Consider the following 22971-nt stretch of genomic DNA (forward strand, 5'->3'; position numbering starts at 1 on the left):
TGACTGGGAGCAATTTGCTATTTGTGTATTTCAGCACATTAGTATAATATGCTAATTTCTAGTACCTATATCTAGACATACCAGAAAATAGTGCATTAATCTACTGTGCAGTAATTGCTGCACATGTATAGACACTGATGTTTTACAGTGCATTAGATTAATCTAATGCACAGTAAAGCGTCTCATGTAGATGCATCCACTGGTTGTGTTTATACATTCATTAATGTGCCATAATTGCATTTACATTAAGTTTAGTACCTGTTATGACAAGTACTAACTTAATGCACCATAATTGGCGCTACTGCACATTAGCCCAGATGAATACTTTTTTAGTGACATTAATGTACATTAGACTAAATATACTGCACATTAGCATGGGTTTCGCCCAACACACTAATGTGCAGTAGAATTAGTCTTCTATGCATTAAGCATTTCACGGTGGACCATATCACCAGAATCAACAGAACAACCCTCTGGCAAAAAGAATGGGAGAAACTAGACAGCAAATCTGTTGAATGGTGCCAGTGAGAAATTACCCCCAGTGAGGAGTTACCATCTGGCTCCAAGTACAGATTCCATACATGGTGGATCCTGAACAGATTGAAAGTGAGTCTCAGAGGATGAAATTCTCTCATGAAATTATGGCACCTTCACATAACTGACCAATGTGTTAATCAGGAGAAGCAAACCACGGAACTTCTGGCCAAACATTCTAAATTAAATCTCAGTGGGTGCATCTACATGAGATGCTTCTTCTCCTTCGTCATGTCTCCAATCCAACTTTTCTATGTGGTCTGTTCCCAATATTCTGCACAGGCCACTGCTTCTGGTTTGGTGTTGCCAGATCTTGTGGGGTGCATTGTGGTGCTACAAGACATCTCAGGAGAAGCAAACCATGGATCTTCATTTGGCCAGTTTAAACACCCTGCTTTATGTTCTGGCCTCTGAGACAAGGGAGGACAATTGTTCTCCCTCTTCTTTATATCAGCCTTTCAGTTTTTTTAAACTGCTATCATGTCCCCTGGCCTTAATCTCCTTCTTGCCAACCTGAATATGCCTAATTCTGTCAACCTTTCTTTGTAAATCTTGAATTCCTACCTCACATCTTCATAATTTCACAGTGCTTTGTCTTCATTTCTTCATTTTAAAGTGGGCATAATGATACTGACTTTCCGTAAAGCAGTTTGAAATATACCAATAAAAAGGACTTTCTAAGACCTAAGAATTATTATTAATACTATTATTGTACGTGAGCAATCACTTCTAAAGAACTGATGGGCTTAACCCCTGATGTGACTTTTTGTATTTCTGTTGGTGCTCTGCATATGGCTATTGGCCTGAGGCATGAAAAAGATACATTGATTTGGTGTTAAAGGATTTTGTAAGCAAAGTACTTAAAAAGTCCCTAGGAATATAGCAATCAACGGAAATCTATAACAATGCCACTTACGTTGCATGGGGCATTCAGTGTGATTTATACTGATATCAATGCAATATTAAAATAATACAATTCTGTTGTTGCTAATAACAACAACAACAAAACTGTTCTTTGTTTCCTTCAATACCACCAATGTGAACTTCAGTTGCTTCTTATGCTAAAGTAATTGCTAAAGACAGGACGGGCAAAGCCTGCTCAGTTAACTTCAAACCTATGAAGTTTGTACATGTGGTCAGCATTTCACTCCTTGTATAAGTAATATATTGTTAGTGTAAGACTAATTCCTAAAACGTTCAGTGCTCTCACTTCCCGTTGACCTAATGGGAAATAAGAATACTCAGTGCATTCACAACAGTTGCTGAGCACAGTCAGAATAAAGCATCTTGTTTTACACTGTTTTACAGCTTCTTTTTTTTTTTACATTTAACCTCAGTGGAAGTGGGATTGAGCCACCTAAATCCTTGAAGAATTAAAAGCATCCTGGATCTAAACAGCAGTGTATGGAGGATATAAGGCAATTCAGAACCTATCATCAAGGATCCTAGTTTTCTGTGATTTAAAAAGCCAACATTTTCCAATAAAAAAACATTAAAATTCACATTTTTCCATGGTGAGCCTCCCCCCACAATGCTGGGTGGCCGAGGGGCCCCAGTAGCAACCCTCACTGCTGATGGCCAAGAAGGCAGTCGTTCAAGTGGCCTCCCCCCTTACTGCAAATTCATGCCCCCACTGAGGGTGGAGCCGCATGATAGGGAGCCCTTTCAGTGTATCAACAGTGGAAGAAGGAGGAGGCACCCACCAGCTTGGCTGCTTTCCTGTGTATTAGCAGTTTCTCTGCACTGGTGGATTGCTACAGCGGCCATGAGAACTGCTGCAATGTTGGTATTTTATGAGCCATGCTAAAATTAAAAAAAAACACGAGGCAGCCATATCTTAATATGTCTTCCATGTCTATTTTGTCTTAGGTTTACACCTGCTACTGTAGAATCTGATTCTCTACACTTCACCACACAACGAAGGGGAAGTGAGTTATTCAGCCACTGGTAAGATTTTTTTATTCTCCCTGATATGTATGATCATATTTTTTAAATATACCATGAGAAACATGGGGTTAAATTTAGGCCCATTGAAGTCAACAGCAAATATCTAACATGAGACTCATTTTACAGAGTCTCAGATTGGGCGCTCAAATGCTGAGGCCTCATACGTCATATTTGAAAATCTTGGGTCAGACTCCTGATTAATATCAAGGACTTCATTCAAGTCCTTTCCAAAAAGACAGAATCACCCAGACCAGGTTTTATCATTGATTGTCAGTGTTCACAAAAGGAGTGGTTACTGAATAGAACTTCTTTCTATTCTGTCAGTGGCCCACAACTTTGTTTCCTGATGCTTTTCATTTGTGGTAGTCACAGGAAAGTCCTAGATTGGATTTTCTTGTGCTCCAAATAGACTCACTATGAGTGTGATAAAATGAGTCATGCTAATTACGACTGCTGGGAAAGAACACCTCACCTCTCTGTCTACTCCTAACACACCCACAAGACCTAAAAACATGTATTTCAGTTCCTTTAAAAGCATTCACCTTGGCATCACCAAATCAGAAAAGGATTAAAACTGTAAAACATGTATTTCTAGCTTGTTTTCCAATAGATTTATACTTAATGGAGAGAGCAGATACTCCAGAATTGTCAAGACCTTCAGGACAAGGACAAATTACTTCTTGGAAAAGATTTCTTAAAAGCAAGAAACAGTTTATACAGAGAGATTGATTTACAGAACAAGAGTTTGCAGACCTGCTCCATCAAACTAACTCTGATGATGACATTGTATTGTTTTTGACAAGAGAAATGACTGCTGATGGAATGTAAATATCTAGGAGAAGGAAATAAAAGTTATAACAATTAATTTGACAGACTAAGTCTTAGCAGCAGGCAGCATGTTCAGAGGCTAGACAGGGAACCATGCTGGTATACTAGGAAAAGACTCAAAGGCTGCTGATGCCTATGTCATTCAGCAAGAATTGTACACAGGAAAGAATCTTGACTTGGTAATTCCTAGGTCTGTGCATTGTGCACATTCACAGAGAACTCCCAACTGGATCAGCAAAGCACCTCACACCCACCTAAACCCTTCAAAATCCAAAAACTAGCTGCAGCAGTGCCTGAACTCTTTAAAAAGCCTGCTCCTTCACACAATTCAGCCACTTTATTTTTAAAACGCAGCACCAGAAGGACATTAATAGAGGGCAGCACCAGAAGGAGATGGTTGTGGTGGTTAAGGTGACTCTCTCCTTTCATATAATAGTTACCATGTTTACTCAAATCCAAGACAAGGATCTTTTTTTTTTGCCAAATGTGCCTGCTACTACCACATCTTCCCCTGGTAGCTGCATTTTTAAAGGAAAACATTGAACTGTTCCTTATTCCTTATTCTTTGTTCTTTTATAAAACAATTGTAGGTATCTGTCCTGAAGTAAGGAGTCCTCTGGACCTTGTATTCTGAAATGAAAGAGGCATTTTTGTGCAGCCATGAGTGAGGTACCTAAACTTCAGAAACAAGCAGGAATTTGAACACAGCCCTGTGTTTAACATTTGCTCTTGGCTGGTGCCAGAATGCTCTTTGCTTACAATGCTCATTTTTAAGCTTGTCATTATAAGGTGCCTAACTCCCTGTGTATTGTTCAGTGAGCCTTGATACCCTAGCTTTGCATTTAGGATTCCATTGAATATATTCCCTCCATTCAGAGGGACTTGGGCTTTTTCAGCCTACAGAAGAGAAGGCTGAGAGGGGGCTGGGCAGCAGTTTCCCACTACATCAGGGGAATACATCAAGAATTTGGTGAACAGGTGTTTACCAGGACACCCTGGGGAAGACCAAGAGCAAAAGATACAAACTCCTGAATGACTGCTTCAGGCTTAGTATCAGGAAAAGCTCCTTCACAGTCAGGGTGTCCAGACTGTGGAATAAACTCCCTCCAGCAGTGGTACAGTCACCCATCCCAGAAATCTTCATAAGGAGACTGGACAGTTGTCTTGCTGGGGTCACTTGACCCCAGTTGTCTTTTGCTGCCTAGTCCAGGGGGACTGGACCCAATGATCTACAGGGTCCCTTCCAGCCCCTAACAATCTATGAATCTATTAATATGTCAGACACCTAAAAAAAGAGTGTTGCAGCACTAAAATTGTAGTCATATAAACCTTTTTCTAGAACTGGTGGGTACATCTACACAATGCGCTTACTGTGGAGTTGCCTAATTAGTTCTGCAGTAAGGCTTCACCATCTGTCAGAGCGGTGCTATTAGGCTAGAGAAAACTAATTAACTCCACCATAGGATAGTACTGCCTGACACAAGAGTTATTTACTCCACCACAATGCATGTGTAGACAGTGACCACAATTAGGTGAAGTATAAAGATGCTACAATGCAGAGTTGCCTGCCAGCTAGCCCCACACTGTAGCACCCTTTTGCCCTAGCCACCTTCTTTGCAGCATGTTGAGCTGACATTAGCAGCCCCTGGCTGGTAGGCTGATCCCCCAGGCTCCCTGTCAGCTGGGGCTGTGCCACCCCAGCTCAATGTGCTGTGTTCCAGGGTGCACATATAAACACTGTGCCTGGGAGAGAGAAACTCTGGCACAAACTGCACCAGAGTTTATTGCATCAAATTAATTATACATTTAACCTGAGGCAGTTTAGGCATGGACGTTACTCGAGCATAAATAGAAAACCTACATGTCTAAATTTGCTTAAATGTGGTTTGTCCAAACACATTTAATTATGCTGCTAATAATGCTTTTGCCTATATTTACGTTCCTGGTTTTTGTTTGTGGTCTCATCCAAATGAAAACACTTTGAAGTTTTTAAACTGAAAACTGCCAGTAGGAACATGAATTGCTATTCCATTTTAACTAAGAATTCTGCTTCTTCATATTAAATTCTTCTTAGCTTCACTTGGCCTTCTTCCAGAAGTATCAGGCAACTAAATGCTGGCACCCTTGTAGTTTCTCTACACTGCCTCTGTGTTGTGCCCAGAGGTGTTGCTGTGGAGCACATCCTGCTCACAAGTCCTACTCTGTACATGCTAAATCCTAGAGCAGCTTTGAACATATGCCAAGAAACAGGTGCAAAATGGAGAACCTAAGAGTAGCTCTGGGCACATGCTCAAGACCCCCCTAAGGTGGTTAAATTACTTCGTATTCAACAGTTGGCATGCATGGAGGGGGAGCAATTTAATGGGAAATGATTAATAGTGGATTTCCTAGGTGTGGCATCAAGGTCTTAGACATGCCCTTAAACCCCAAGTGCCACTAAAGAAGAGACTAGTCATCATTTATGAATAAACTTCTACCATTAGAGATACAGAAACTTGCTTCTATGACACCTTCCTCAAGCTAAAATCCAGGAGGCAGATCCAGAGTTACTTTTCAGGTGCTATGGAAGATTATGATGCATAGGAGGAAAACTAAAAAAGAGATGCAATGATGAAAGGGGTGACTTTTGTAGGTGGTATCGGCTTCTTCTAACTTGAAAGTTGATTTATTTTTATCTTATTGTGCAGTCTTCTTTACCTGGCCTATAACATTGCTAGAGAAGCTTCTCTATTCTTCCTCATTGATCATTTCTGACTTGTGGTTGAACATCTTATCTGAGAATACCTTTCTGAAGTGTTCTTCATTGGTCTCACTCTATTGTTAAAAAGCTGGCATGGTCTCTTTGAATTGGGTTCTAAAATCTATCCAGAATGTACTTCCCTCTGATTCTTTAATGTACTTTGTGAGGATCCCCTTTCATGGCAGCTAATGAGCTGTCCCACAAATGCTCTGAACATTGTCATCAGCTAACTTCATGGTGCTCCTGCATTCATATTTTCTTTTTTCTCCAGGAGCTTTAAGTGAGAATATCTGAGTCCAGTGTTAAAACCATTCCCTCTTAGCAACCTTCTTCAAAGCCATAAGGAAGATTACTATAAGACTCCACTGAACAGGTGATAGGTATCACAAAGTGCCTTTCCTCCATGCTTGCTTTTATGCTTTTGAAAAGTCATTAATGGCTTTGTAATGATCAGAAAGTTTAGAATTCCATCTGTTGGCTGCATGTTTTGTGTCTGACTGTTTGTTACTACTTTTTTAGATGTTAAAAGCAGTAAGAGGATACCTGCCATGCCCTGCAAATTCTTTTTATTTTAACATTTGCCTGAAATGTTGTGAATAATTCAATATTGGAAGAAAGGAAAACAAAAAAATGAATCTTGCAAATTCTTTGTTCCTACTGGCTCAATCCCTTTTCTCTCCCATCTTAAAAGAGCAGACAGCTAAAGTAATTCAGTGGAACAACCATAACACTGACATCATGTGAATTCTAATGCTGATTCTGCCACTGAGTGTCTCTGTGGTTTTGGGGAAGAAATTTAACATGCTCACCTTTCATTTCTATTTCAGTAAAATGAAGATAGTATTTCCCTACAAGAGGATTTGTGATTGATTAAGTAAAGTTTTTATGGGTCCATGAAGATATACAGGGTTTTAGTAGCTGAGAAACTGCCAGATGCTAACTACTTAAGATTTGTCTCCATGATATCCCTTGGTTTGTGCCCACTGAGCACTGTCCACTTTCTCCCCCTCATACCACATCTGGAAATTTGACAGTGAAACTATACCTTCCTCAGCAGCTCTTGAAATTTCTGCATAGAGGCATGGAAGACATACTTGCTGATCTTTTCACACAGTTTCACCGACCTCTTGATGAAGATTGACAAAATGAGACATTCAGGAACCACTTTAGGTCAAGATTAAAAAAAAAAACAACAACAAAAAATCCCTCTAAACTTGTACTTATGCATGCATACATAAACCTGCCACATGCAATCCGGAGAGGTGCACAGCTTCCTAACTATCAAACAATGGTGAGCAAAGCAAGCAAATGCAATTTGGATGACCCAGATGCAACCACTTTGAAAATATAGCTGATGAATGCTTTCCACTTGGGACCTGTATGTTTCATAAAGTTCTTCCCTTGCTAATACTCTTTAGTTCCAGAATTAGTGTGACTAAGGTAGGACTGAACTTGTGCTAGTCACTGACATTAAATTCACACCAGTTTTGCTTATATCCTCCCTTATTCCCTGCAGGTGCCTTCTTAAAGCAGCACTAATATTCTAAGTCACAGATGTTTCTCCCTGTTCCATGACACAGTTGTTTTTCAAGTGCCACCTTAGAACAGATGTTGCCATGTGTTTACCATTTTTTTCTATTGATGCTTTTCCTTCAAAAATAGCAGATTTCATTGCTGCCATTGTTCTTTTAATCCAAAGATAAAAATCCCACCTGTATAATCAGGTTTATTTTCAGGATGCTTGACAATCTCACATAGAGAGCAGTCTGATCCTACACAGGACTGAGCACCTGTTAAGCCTTCACTTCCTGAATGCATTTAAGTATATTGCAGGACTAGGCCCAAGGAGCAATGAGTGGTTCACCAAATCTTTAACAATAGGGCTTTGTTTTCCTCTCAGTCAGTTGTCTTCTCATATGATAGCACCACATCATTATCTTCATCATAAGATAAGTGGGTCAGACTCTTAGTCTGGGGGCAGAAGTTACACATAAACCAGTTTAAGTCATCAGAAACTGGTTTAAACCTGTAACAGAACAGAAGCTCACTGCACACAAAACAATTTCAAAATGGCTGAAACTGGTTTAAGATTAACCTGGTTGAATGTAGTATCAGACTTAACTGATTTCAGTTAAACTGTTTTATGAAACTTCTGTCCCAGACCCCTTTCTGGTTCAAGTTAAATCAGAGTTTCCCAGCCCTAGGCTGGTATGGTCTTTGCTGTTTGCTCCAGAGAGCAGGGCTGGCTCTGCCCCTCTGCTCCCTAGCTGGAGCAGTGAGGGCTGGCTGACAAGGGGGTGGGGATGGGGCAGCCTCTGCCAGATTATTCTTTGCTTGAAGCTGGAGCAGAGGGGGCAGGGGCATAGGGCAGGGCTCAGGGAGGGTGGTGGGGAGAAAACAGCCTGAGAGAGACTGTGTGTCTATCTCTGCTCATGAAAGGCATCTGCTGTGCAGAAGCTGCCCTCTCATTCAACCCAACTCTCTGGCATGTAGCCAGCATGGGCTGTATGTTCACTTTCTCTTTCTGCTGCCTCCAAGGTCTCTGGGATTTGCAGTCCAGACCTACAGCAGCAGGACTCTGCAGGGTTGCTTATCACTTCCTCTTCCTGCTTCCAGGTGTCTCTGGGATTTGTGTTCCATGATCACAGTCAGCAGGATTCCACAGAATTGTTCTCTTCTGTTCAATACACACTTGCTTCAGAGAAAGGACTATTCTTGTTCAAGCTTTTATGAATTTAATGCCACTTCTTTTTCCCCCATGCACTCCCTCCTAAGCCTAGCAGGCACTGCCCCACCTACCTAGGCAGACCTTCCAGCTTGCTCTGGACTGAGGCTTGGCCATGCCCCCTCAACTCAAGCAGTGAGGGGGGGAAAGCCTTGGAGCTGGCAGGCTGGGTGTGCTCTAGCACTCTCTGGCTTCTGGCATGAGCTACTGAAGGCATGTGCCTGAATTTCCTGAATCAAAAGTGAATATCTGTTCACTTGCTTGCCAATTCCATCTCTGCATCCTAGACTAACCTGCAAAGACTGAATCAACTCAGCCTCAGACTTTTTGACTGTCTTTACTTAGCCTTAAAGGTATTTAGGCCCTTAAAGATTCAGATGAGTACCTAAAAAGATTTTTCAAAGGAGTTTGAGGAGTCTAAAAATCTTAAACCAGTGAAATCATGTCAGGCACCAAGGTGGAGAACAAGATGAAGCTTACATCATTTTTGCACTTCTTCATGACCTGTATTCTGTTCAGGTCTGCCAAATACCAGGACAAGCCCTTTGTTTCTTTTCACTAAGAAATCAGCTGTTAATCCGGTATTAAATTATATGTTGTTTCCAGATTTGCATCTCACTTCTTAATGGTCAAAAAACTTTTCAGGTTGACATCACAAGTTATTTGCCTGCATTCTAGTTATTGCCCTCATTTCTAAATGTAGCATACTGGTTGGTGAAGAGGGACAGGAATTTTTTTTAACTTATTCTCTCCTCTGAAATTCTGTAATGAATATTTCCTTTTGTCTTAAAAAAAGTAGCATCTGAAGTGAAAGCAATGACACAAAATGCTATATACCAAGGAGAGAACTACTGTTTCTAAAGATATGATATGTAAATCACTAAAGCTGCTTACAGATGTGAAAAAATGTGGTGCTTTCAGCTCAGAACACCCTCTCACTGAGCACAGTGCATGTCCAGAGGAGGCATCACATTAGTTTGACTCAGCTTGCCCAATATCTGTATAGACTGGGCACTTCAGCAGGACTTTTTGGTGCTTTTATCTAATAGCTGATTAAATTAGCTATTAGATAAAAGTGCCAAAAAGCCCCCATGAAGTGTCCCATCTATACAGATACTAGGAAGCCAGGTCAATCTAACATGCTTCCTCTTCCAGTAACGTGCTAAGTTGGATGGTTTTTTTTACCCAAGTCTGTCAGCACTCTAAGTCTATATTAAAGTGTGCCTTTGAATAGAGATTCACCTGGAATCCTATCTTAAATTCTGAAATTCAGCTTGGCTAGAAAATTGTTCAGATTCTTAGCTAACTTGGCCTTTGGGTCAGTCCTGTTGGCCCTCAGAGGTTATTTGTCCTCATTCCGTACACCTGTGGTCTGTATTTTAACATTATCTTTTTGTCACTATGAACAAAGTTAGCTTTAAGAAGTCAGCTATGAATATCGTCACAGAGACTAACTTTTATCTTAACCCTCTAGGTCAACAGTATTAAAAAAGAGCATTCAGAATAAGTTTTTTTAACCTTTCCAGACTATGTGAATTCCCTTTATTTTTAAACCAAAAAAATTAATCATTTTATAAAGAAAAAGTAATTATTTTCAGAATAGATTTAATTACTAAGATGTTATTACAGAAAATTGGAATATCAGCCTTTAATTACAATTATCAAAAGAAGGTCTTCTATATGCAGGGCTATTTTTTTCATAATGTTATTATGACAATTGCAAGTTATTAGCAAAATATTGTAGGAAAAGTAATATCCTAGTCTGGTGTGTTTTGTGGGGTGATGAGGTTGACCACTGGTATTGCTTCTTAGTAATGATATGCTCAGTAAATGATCAAATATAATATACGTGACAGGATCATTTATTGCTCCCTTCACTGTTCAGCTTTAAATCCCACTGTGGCTGAATGCCATTTCCTTTTAATTGGTATTCAGTCAGATTATAGAATTAGCTATGTGGTGCACCCCTCTTAGCCAGGTATATTATTTCAATTTGGATTTTACCAGGCTGCAGAAAACTCATGAAAATGCAGATTGAGAGGCTTATCAGCTGAAATAAATAAATAAAATTAGGGGGATGTAGCTTATCTCCAGTACAGCTCAGCATGGCCTGGAAGCTTGTGACAGGATGCCTATATACCAGCTGGAGCAAATTTTGCAACAGTTTTAAGTTACAACTCATCCGAAAGAGACAAGAAATCCTGGGCAGGCTGGTTCAGATCTGTGGCTAGTAATCTGTAAGATAACACTAGTTTCTCAAAGGGAAATGCATGCACTATTAACACTTAATACTCTATTTCTGAATAATAGTGCACTTAGTACACAGCTTTAGCCACTTGATTATGTAAACTTGTATATTTTACAGTCTAACTGAATGTTTATTTTGAGCTTTTAAGAAAAAAATAAAGGACTTGCTGTTAGTTAATCTATCTACACATTTGAATCAGGCATAACACAGCAAAGTCCAAATGCCTGTACTCCATCCTTCCCTCTCCCCCCACCTTCACCCCACACATACAGACCAAGACTAACCTCTTTATTTTTACCTAGGAGCCCCAAAACACATACATAAAAGCAATTCTATTCAATAATTTTGCTGCGTGTCCTTGTAAGTAGTGTGTCCATGTATTTCAGCATTAAGTATATGAGTGTGGTGCAGTTAGATTTTCTATGCAATTCATTGTTTAACATTCTTTAGGATTAACTAGATAACATCTATTAAGCATGTTAAGAAGGCAAGCACCATTCACATGATGATTTACTGTCAGCAAAAACTGCCATTTGGGGGCCCTCTTGTATTTCAGTTCATCCTACCATGAGGGTAAGGGAGTCAGGGAGGAGTGGAGATGAGGAGCACTACATGACTTGCTTCTCAAAGAAGATTTACTCTAGAGGTTGTGGGTGAAGTATGTTTTCATAGACATCCCATACAAACTATATACCCTCTCCTCCTCATTGTTCCCTACTGTTGCATTTTATTGGTCCCCCGGCCTTGTAGCTTGTGTTGGTACATCCCACTTAAGTTTCAGCTTTTGGGGGAAGGAAGAAGGAGAAGCCATTAGGATTGGGGCAACAAAAGAAAAGAAAAAATGCAAAGAGAATGAACAACACAATGAGGAAAGCCTGCAGACCAAAAGAGGGAAGAAAGAGGAAAAAGGAGAGATAGAAATAACAGTACAGGAAATAGTAACAATAGTACTATCCATCTCCAATGTATGGCATAGGGTTGTGGATATGTTCTACCCTTCCCCTCCCCCCCACCTCACCCCACCCTACCCCACCCTCCACACATTAAGTAAAGCAGAAAATGGAGAAATATCCTTGATGGGTTGAGTTCTGCCACTATGTTGCTGTGTCACCTTGAACTTACTTTCAGAATGTGTGTGTCAGTGTCTATCCACACTGCAGTTGCTGCATTAAATTACCCAACTTCAGTACTGGTGACAATCTACTGATGGCAGCATGGAGGTTAGCATAGGCTAATTTTCCTAGCTCCTCAGCAGAGTAAATTAGCCCCTAGTTTAAAGATATATTAGATATCTCTACACAGCAGTGTAGACATTTATTTATCACCAAAAGGACATAAATGCAAGTTACATTATCACTGGTTGGCTGGGGCATTGTAAAGCTGAATTAAATAATGACTGTAAAGCAATTCGAGATCCAGGGAAAAAAGTTGCTTTATAAATGGTAAATGTACTTCATAGAGAGATTAAAAACTAAGTGCCTTGGTAGGGACAGCAGATTTTGGCTCAAAAAATGGTAGATTTCTAGAAATACAGAAATTGAGTCATTATTGCATCTTAAAGAGTATTAATTATGAAAATACTTCAAAAATTCAGTTAATAAAAATATCTGTTATTTTAAAAATGGGAAAAACTCAAAACATATCTGCCTATTCTCTCTTCTAATGAGTTTAAGCATTCTTGCCAACTATTTCATTTAATATTTTCCACAAGTATGAAGAAGAAGATGATCCCACTGACTCATAGCACAAACCTACATAGCAAAGGCAAGTTAAGAGAAACATTATACACTGGAAAATGCTGGTGATAAAGTGATCAGGTAGCATCCTAAAAATACAAGTTCTTATATTTAATTGTCTTTTCATTGCTAGCCCTTGATTAGAAACTTCTTTACAGTCTTTTGTATTTTAATGTGGACAAAAATACAGAGTTTTTTACCAGTCACATTGTATTCATAGATTCATAGATTGTTAGGGGCTGGAAGGGACCTCACAGATCATCCGGTCCAGCCTTCGCGCCCTAGGCAGGAAGACAACTGGAGTCAAGTGACCCCAATGAGGTGACTATCCAGTCTCCTCTTGAAAACCTCCAGGGTAGGTGACCTTTGGGAAGAGTTTATTCCACAGTCTAGACACCCTGGCTATGAAGAAGTTTTGCCTGGTATTAAGCCTGAAGTGGCCTTCCAGGAGTTTGTATTCACTGGTCCTGGTCTTCCCTAGGGGTACCCTAGTGAAAAGTTGTTCACCGAGCTCCTGATGCACTCCTCTGATATAGTGGTAAGCCACTATCAAATCACCTCTCAACCTTTTCTTCTTTAGGCTAAAGAGGCCCAGGTCCCTCAGCCTTTCATCGTATGGCTTGCCTTGCAAGTCTCTGAGCATATGGATAGTTCTTTTCTGGACCCTCTCAAGTTTTTCCATGTCCTTATTGAAGTGTGGTGCCCAGAACTGGATGCAGTACTCCAACTGCAGTCTCACCAGTGCCCGCGCTGAGGAAAACATTATTTTTGCCCACACTGAGGAAAACAAACCTTTAAAATTATTTGGCTAAGAGAATTTATTTTCAATTATGTAATTTTTTGGAAGTTTTATTTATAATTCTTGTGGACACCATTTAATATAAAATACATTTGGCTTCTGGGCTAAGGAAACAGGTAGACAACTCAAGAAAAGCTGATGGCTGTGTGACCATGTACTTCTTACACCATCTGAATCACAAGAGCAGTAATGAGGTAGGGAGTCTTTGCCTCCTGGTTATATTTCAAATTCAGACCAGGTTAGTAGTGGCATAAAGTTATTACTATCTGATTGCTTGTTAGATGGCTTACATGAAACAGACTTTCAGTTCTAGCTTGCATCTTTGGAGGTATTTGTACACATCAAAATACATCTAAAATAGATTAATTATCATTCTTTCTGTCAGTTTCAGAAGAAAAAGGAAGGACTGAATGTAGACAGACTGAATGTAGGGTGTAGGGACAGGGAGGGTATGCGGGGGAGGGGGGGTGCCCCTGGATCTGCATGTGCAGGAATGCTGCAGCTGCTGCCTGGAGCCAGGTTTGCACTGGCCTCTGCTTGGTGGGGGCTGGGCTTGGGGTGGGTGACAGCAGCATTGGTGGCACAGTCCCAGTTTTTCCTGGTGTGTGGGTAGAGGTGGGGGTTGAGCTGGGGCTGTGCTAGGCGAGCAGCAAAAGCACTGGCAGGGGGAGCTATGGAAAGCCTACAGTGAAATGTGGAGTGGCTGCAGCCCTCCTGCTCCCTGTAGCCTCCCTCCCAGCACTGCTGCTGCCCATCCTGAGCTCAGCCCCTGCTGAGAAGTGCCCAGCATAGCCATGGCTCAATTCCATAGCTGCAGCCCAGCCCCCCAGCACCCTGGCCCCATGCAGATCTGTGCCCCGCCCCGCACTCCCCGGATGAGCCACGGCTCTGTCCCACACCCTGCCTCATCCCAGCTGGGCAGTGCCTACCCCAGCCCCTGCCCCACTCCTCCCTCACTGCAGGGGAAGTTGATCTTGTCTCCCCCACGCCCCTTCCCTCTTCCTTCCCCTTCCACCACAATGAACTTACCAGCTGCATGTAGCTCTCCAATCTGCCGGGCTGTACTCCTTGCTGCCTGTGTGCTGCACTGCAGCTGTGTGCATGGGCATTTATTGGCCAAATTATCAGTCACATCAGGCTGATTTCCAATACAGCCAATTTCTTTAGATTGGTGCCAATCCGATATCAGACCGATGTATTGGTGCACCTCTAAATGAAACCATAACAGACAGTAAGTTAGAGGGTTAGGAAGGATGAAATTCTAATCTCATGAGTGAGATAAAACGTAATATTGCATTTGTGAATCTAGGCACTCTTTTCAAGTAATCATTGAAGTACTTCCCAAATTACAACCTAGCTGACAGATTCTCAGTCTCTCAGAGGCAAGAAGGTTCCTGGTCCACTCTTCATTTCCAGGCCTTGGCAATACAAGCTGGCACACACAAAGGAGTGTGGGTCAATTGCTCAACAACTCAGGACAGCTGGTTATCAGCATTTAGGAGAAAACTGAACTCCTGAATGACTACTTTGCTTTGGTGTTTCACCGGGCCCAGGGGAAAATCATGTCAGATAGGGTACAGAATGAGCAGAGCAGGAATGACTGCCTCCCTACTATTGCCATAGAACTGGTGAGTGATCAGTTAAAGAAATTTAGACATATATAAGTCAGCAGGACTGGATGAACTGCATCCGAGTGCTGAAGGAGCTAGCCGAAGTCATCGCAGAGTACCTTGTGAAACTCTTCCAAAATTTGTGGCACTCAGGAGTGGTCCCTGAGGACTGGAAGAGGGCCATTGTTGTGCCCATCTTCAGGAAGAGAAAGAGGGAGGACCCAGATAACTATAGGCCTATTACCCTAACTTCTATCCCAGGGAAAATCCTGGAAAAAAAATCATTAAGGAGTCTGAATGTGATAGGCGTGCAGAAGGTAGGATTTTGAACTACAGCCAGCATGGCTTTGTTGTGGGCAGGTCTTGTCTTATCAACCTTATCTCCTTTTATGATCGCCACCTGGATAAGAGAAAAGAGGCTGACATTGTATATCTTGACTTCCAAAAAACCTTTGATCTGGTATCCCCTGATATTCTCTTGAGAAAACTGGAGGATTGTGGGCTTAACTACGAGACAGTTAGGTGGGTAGGAAGCTGGCTTTAGGGTAGGACCCAGAGAGTCCTAATGAATGGTTCTCTGTCGTCCTGGCGAGAAGTGGGCGGCGGTGTCCCACAGGGGTCAGTGCTTCATCCAGTTCTTTTCAACATCTTTATCAATGATTTGGATGTGTTGGTGGAGGGCTCACTGGCCAAGTTCATGGACAACACCAGGTTATGGGGAAGTGTCGTCAGGCTTGAAGATAGGCTGGAGATACTGGTGGATCTAGATATGCTGGCAAGTTGGGCTAATCAGAACCAGGTAAAGTTCAACATTGAGAAATGTAAAGTGCTTCCCCTGGTGATGAACAACCCCCCCTACACACCTACAGGCTTGGCAATGCCAAACTGACCACCACTACAAATGAAAGGGACTAGCGGGTAATAATAGACCGCTGTAATGATATGAGCCAGCAGTGCACCGTTGTTGCCAGCAGGGCAAATAATACTTTGGCATACATCAATCAATGCACCTCCAGCTGAACCAAGGAAGTAATTCTTCTTCTCTACTCAGCATTGATGAGACCCCAACTGGAGTACTGCATCCAGTTCTGGGAACTGCACTTTAACAAGGATGTGGTAAAGCTTGAGAGAGTCCATATGATCAGAGACTTGTGCAGCAAGCCATATGAGGAAAGGCTGAGGGATCTGGGACTCCTCAGCCTGAAAAAGAGAAGGCTGAGAGGGGACTTGGTAGCTGCTTACTGCTACATCATAGGAGTACATTAAGGGCCCAGTGAACAACTGTTCCCCAGGGCACCCTTGGGTTAAACCAGGGAGTACTAGCCACAAAGCCCTGGAAGACTGTTTCAGGCTCAACGTTAGGAAAAACTTCACAGTTAGAGTGTCCACACTGGAATAAGCTCCCTCCAGAGGTGGTGCAATCTCCTACCCTGGAAATCTTTAAGAGGAGACTGGATGGTCACCTTGCTGTGGCCACTTGACCCCAGCTTTCTTTCCTGCTTGGTACAGGGGGCTGGATCTGATGATCTTCTGAGGTCCCTTCCAGACTTACAATCAATGAATTTATGAATCCTAAGGTGATTACACATGAACCACAAATGTATGCATTGAGAGAAGTATGTACCGCCAGTTGTTTATATTTTTAACTAAGCCATTACTCCTGTTATAGTGAACTAGACAAAGTAGAGAGGAGGCAAGAAAACCAAGTATGGTAGAGGAGAAAGAACAGGATGATGGCTATTGAAATAAACCATTTATAAAATCTCTGTAAAAAGGTGGGCTATAGATGCCGGTGTTGTTTCACTTCGTTGTCGGGTACTTAAACCCTGCAGAAAGACAAAGGTTAATTACTGCTGTATCATATAGTGACAGGGTTTCTCTTGCTCTTTCATAGGATATAAGAGGCCAGAGTACCCAGGAAACTCTGCGAACAGCCATACTTGCAGGGAATTTTAAGCAAAGATTTGTGTTCTATTATTGCTATTTGAATGTCCAGGAAAAGCAAACTTTAAGAAAATAAATGTTTGAACTTTTTCCTGAAGATGATCTTTTCTGAATGGTAATGATACTGTACCTGCTTATATTTTTGCTCTGCACTTTCACTGCCATTTTTTATCCTTATACAATACAGTGATTTCCAGCAACTTGACTCATTATCTTGGCTTGAGGGACATTTATATACCTCCTGTTGTTCAGGGAAGACCTGGAAAACCTTGACTCCAGGTCAAATTCAAATGAGACAAATATCACACAAATTATTTTGGAATACTGTGCATTTTAATTTCCTAAATATGAATCTGGAAAGACTCTATCAAATCCTGTTTTGCTGGAGTAGTACCAGAAACTTTTTTCCAAAGTGAAGGAAAAATATGTCCTCTGAAGCTTTTAAACCAGGAATTTTCTTTATCATTCCTGACATCTTGTTCACACTAGGAAGAACTGATGCAGCTGCTGTTTGATGCCATTTTTAATCACATCACTCTGGAATTTGATTGCATCATTTTCAAATGTCTCCTGCTAAGTATACAATACAGGGCAGGTCTAAATGTATTCAGCTCACAAATTATTCTTGAGGCAAATAGCTATTTATTGCTATTCTCTAAAGAAACTATTGTACAAAAGGCAAAATGTCAGAAACGATAAAGAATAATGTTGGTTATAACCCACCTAAAAAGAGATATGTATTTTGCTGAGAAAAAAAAGGAAAAAAACCCCTCTTTTAACACACAGGGCTGGCTAAAATCACAGCAAATTAGTTTCTACAAGGTGTTTTCATGCACTATGCACTAAATAAGAATCTACTGCTACTGCTGCATTTTCCACACTTTTGTCATAAGTTTGTATATCAGAATGGATAGAAGAGGTTAAAAGGATTAATTGTAGAGAAATCAGGTTTAGGGATTGGTATCTCAAATCCTTGTCACTTGAAAATTTTTAGAAAATCCAGACCAGAGTTTCTTCAAAAGAAAGGTGTATCTTACTTGATCCCTCTGCACCAGAGCTCAGAGCTTGGGCTGAAGAAGTGGGAACTTAAATGAATAGTTTTGTGTTTTTCCCCCATTTCCCTTTGATGAAGATTTATTGTGGATTGACAACAAATGTTGCACTCTGAAGAACAGTTAGATGAAAAGGAACAAATAGACTGAGAAATGGTAAGAAAAAGAACAAAACACAGCAATGTGTTTTAGAAAGGCTGCAGCTTTATTTGATCAATTATAATAAAATCATCCGGCAAGAACTGATATATTATAGACTGACTCCCATTCCTAATAAGCAGGACAGGCTACAGGAGTTAACTGGAGTTCCAGCTCCATTGAATAAAAGCTCCTGGCTATCACCCTTACAAAATGGATATGGGCACAGAAAAAAAGGCTGCTTGCTGTACCAGATATTGGAATTCACCTTGTAGCACTTCTCTTCTCCTTTCCTTCTCTATCTCTGGGTGCATCTTTTATTACCTCTAGCCCTATCATGAGGTTTACCCTTTACCCCTTTAAATGGCATCCACGCTCAGACCCAGGCACAAGGGCAACAAACATAATATTGCAGGTAGGTACACAAAAGATAAATGCCAAAGTCAAATGGAGTATTCCCTCCATTTTACCTTTACTTTACTAGTCTACATTGGTTCCAGTTTTCGGGGTTTTTGGGTTTGTTTTGGTTTGGTTTCGGGGGGTTTTGGTGTTATTGTCATAAACCAGGGCCTGTTTTAATTTTGTTTAAACTGGTAGAATTTGTCAACTTATTGTATAGTTTTAGCAAAATCTTGTAAATTATATTATAGCAGATATATTTAGCAAAAGAAGTATATAAGCTACTACTAATCTTATAGGTTGGGTTAAATATTGTTGAAATTGGTAGGCGTAACTGGGTTGGGTTGGGTTTCTTCCCTATAATAAAAGTATCAGCTTGGGTAGAAACTAAATCAGAAGCAGAATAAGAAAAGCTACCGCACAGTAGTGTCCCCTCAGGCTTCAGAGCTCCTGTGACTTTATTGGAGTGTCTGCATCCACAATACACACTTTCAGGTCTGCCCCCAGGGCTCTTAATTAAGTTCATCTATATTAAGAATAGAGGAAGAAGAGTTTGAGGCTAGTATCCTGAAAATCAGTGCCATAAAAAACATGGTAGTAGGAGACTGAGCTGTTTCATTCCACCAAGTATAAGTATGGAGCAGGAATTCAATTATTTTGCTATTACAGTAGATGTGGATCTGTTTTCATTCGTATTATTCTACATTATGCTACATTGGGTACTGAAAGTTGGCAGTCTCTTAGACAAACCTATTTTCCTAATTGTAGCCTCATCAACTGGATTGCAATTGGGTTACTATCCTCTGAAAAGATTAATTACTCATAGTTATATTTGTTTTATTTCTGCTCATCTTGCTGAAGTTGGTGAATATAGGTTCTTAGCAAAATATCGGGTAAGAAAAGGTATGTGTACCAATTAAAATTTACCATAACATAACCGTCAAATATGTAACTGTGGGAAAAACTGCTTTCTGTTATAGCAGGGTGAATCAGCAACACATCCACTGAAACCAGTGAAATCTCTCTAGATTTACACTAGTGTAATTACTGTAAGATCTGAAGTTGGCTTAGTTTTCTGGACTCCAAAGGGGGCAAATTTACAAGTCCATTAATTCCAACAAGGGGGTATTAGCCAGATTCTCCATTGTATGTATATAGTCAACTTCACTAAAATCAGCAGTGCTTTCATGAAGATCCTTCGACTATGGATCATATTTTAAACTGGCTTTTCAGTTATGAATTTGCTATGGAAGGGAGTATATTTTATTTCTTTTTGTACAGAAGTGATCACAATCACAGCACTTAAAAACTACTTAGAATGACAACAGTAACATTCTGTTTTTCAGTTTTGATAGCTGCTTTCTCCCTGAAGGTAGCTGCCAGGAGCAAAATACAAATACAGGAAGTAAATAAGATGAAGAAGAAATAAAATTACTTTAAAAGTTATGCAAGTGGCTATATGGAATGCATGTCAGAAGTGGTCTTAGTACTATATGACATTTTTAGGTTCAAGGTCACAAGTATGAATATTTCCCCAGTTGGTTGTGACCAAAATCCTTTAGTATCTGAACACAGCATCACCCAATAATAGCAGAGATTAGAAATAGGAATGGAGAAAAACATTAAAAGCTTTTGAAACTGCCGTTGCAGGCTAATATTGTTACTCCAATGAATAAGTCTCTTGAAGGCTGTGTGCTCATAGTCATTTAGCCGGTAGTGTTGCTATTCATCTCCTCTTGAGTGTAGTATAAATGTACTGTATTAGGGTCATGATGAAGAGCAAACCAAAAAAGTAAAAATGTTTGATACAAGATAGCTAGCTGGCCAGAGGGAAACTGTAGAGTACTGTAAAGACAAAGAGAAATATAGAAACAAAGGGCAACATTTGGAGGGAGGCAGCTGCAATGGGCTAACATCTTGCATCACTACTGAGAAATATTCAGGATGTCTGAGCTCAAACTCATGCACTTCCTAAATGGGTAGTTGGATGGAATAAAGGATCAAAACAGAACACACATGTTCCCTTTTGGAAAGAATATTGATCCAAACCAGCTGCTATTTAGAGAGGGTGCAGTGGTAGGTCCCTTGGCCAATATGAGTAGTTCCCAGCCTATACTGTTCTGAGGTGAAGAAAGTGGAATGTCTGTCATTGTGGGGCTAGATCAGGTGATCCAAATTATATTGCATTAATTTCTTGCTGGAAAAAGTGTAACAGGAAAGAGAACTTTCAAACAGTACTGATAAGAGGTGGGGAGCTTGGCTTAGTTACATGAGACACCAGAACTGAACACTTGAGTTTTTGCCTGGGGTTGAGAACGGCCCTGAGGGAGGAGCGGCCGTGTACAGCGCCCTCGGCGCGGCGGCCCGGGGCACGCGGGGCAGCAGGGGCCCGGCAGAGGGAAATTTTTGCAAGAAAGATTAAAGGAGTGGTTAGCCATGTCAAGCAGATGGTCAGGCAAGGTGGCATATTAAAGACATAGAGCCATGTTACACCTTAAACTGGTGTAGCACGTGCCGCTGGTGCCATTATTACTGCCTGTTGCAACAGCCCATACTGCTCTGAGCATGCCGCAGCAATTTTGCATGCTAAGTTGCTGTAGCAGTGCACTCTAATGGGGGAGCACATCACTACAGCAACATAGCTGTGGTGTCACAAGTTTTGCCTGTGGACACTGTACCACTGCCGTGCATTGCTACAACAGTGTAGTGTGACATGTAGATGTGCCCACACTATGCTGCACAGATGTTGATCTATGTTAATGCTAGCTCAGGTTTGGAGCAGTCACAGGTTCAGGGCAGCAGGGGTCTGGAGGACTGAAAGGTAAGAATCCCCCCCACTCCAATTCCAGGCTTCCCCCTGCCCCCGTGGCAACCACCGCACACTTGTTTCTAGCACCTCCCCACACTAGTGTTTAAAGCTAGTTTCAGGTGTTAATGTGTGACTAATTCAGGTGTTAACTGCTCCAGGAGTCACCCAGAATTACGGTGTAATAAGGCCCTAACTGGTTCAGAAAGGAATGATGTTTTTGTAAACAACTTACTTTACCGGATATTATGAATGGACTGGCAAAGAGAAATCATCCACAGACTGCAGTGTGTTGACTGTGGTCTTAACAGGGACTATAAAATCTTATCCTATTACTTGGACTAGCTCTTGACCCCAGTGTTGTTGGAGGTGTTAGCTTCCTTCTTCATCTCAACTGATCTAATCGACCTACTTTTTAGCTCTCAGCAGTATTCTCTCCCCTGTCCTTTCCCTTTTATATAAAATGCTTCCTTTCTGGCAGTTCATTCATACCATCTGATGAAGTAGGTTGTTGCCTACCAAAGCTAATGCCAGTCTAAACCAGTTAGTCTCTCAGCTGCTACCCTGCACTGAATTTTACAAACAGAATAAAAAAATCTGGATCCAAATCCAGATCCCTGTTGGACATTTGGAACATGTTTTTCTGACAGAAAAACTGGAACTTGAACCTCAAATCCAAACATATTAGAGCTTTTGATAAAATCCAAATACACAATTGGGTTCTAATTTTTCATCATCAGCCCAACCTTAGTAAAAAAGGGAACGGCTGAAGCCCTTTTGATGATTCTGACTCTAGGGGCAGTCTGATTTAACCCAGAAATACCCAGGTCCCTACTACCTAGCAGTAGCAGGATGCAGACTTGCAGAAGACAGGATGCAGAACATTTTATGATCCTGTTCACTTCTGCAATTGGAAACAAAGTGTTCCTCACGCTGATTGCTTGGTCTTTATACATTTTGGAGCCACCTGAGCTCATAGAAGATTTTGGGGCATGCCTACATCACACAATACACTGCTGCAGACAGTTGTCTAGAAGAGTTCAGAAGCAGTATAGCCACATCAGCTTCTCAGCAGGGCACATGTCTAAGTAGAGACTCTCAGTAGCACAGCTAACTGCTTCCAAGATCCTAGGTAGCTCAGGGTGTCACAACACAGCATGTTGGTTCATGTAGACACATTCTTACAGTTCATTCTGTTGCATAATGAGAATGTTTTAGCTTTTTGTGATTATAGAAAAAAGTTTGAAAATATGAAAACTAAAGGCCAAAAGGCAGATAAAAAGAAAGCCAAATGGTTTGTGTTTAGAGCTTTATGACTGAAGCCAAAACTCATGCCCATGGAGTACCCAATTCCTGATTTTTGACTGACTCTCTTCTCTACACCTGGAAACAAGTGACCCCATTGCTAAGAACATGCTGCTTCTCTTCTTATTCATTTTGCCTTTTTTAAACCACAGCCACCTAC

At 41.0% G+C, this 22971-nt stretch overlaps 1 long non-coding RNA gene across 1 annotated transcript in view; it reads left to right on the forward strand.

The window, feature by feature from the left end:
- The window catches only part of LOC149856360 (uncharacterized), a 743716-nt gene that overhangs the window by 324558 nt on the left and 396187 nt on the right, over positions 1-22971 (forward strand). Inside the window, exon 3 of the long non-coding RNA XR_016444434.1 lies at positions 2404-2481. This is a non-coding gene — a long non-coding RNA (uncharacterized LOC149856360). The remainder of the gene's footprint in view (positions 1-2403; positions 2482-22971) is intronic.

The sequence above is a fragment of the Crocodylus siamensis genome, chromosome 10 (assembly GCF_052110815.1).
Source record: "Crocodylus siamensis isolate JL-2025a chromosome 10, ASM5211081v1, whole genome shotgun sequence".
In the NCBI taxonomy this organism is placed as follows: Eukaryota; Metazoa; Chordata; order Crocodylia; family Crocodylidae; genus Crocodylus; species Crocodylus siamensis.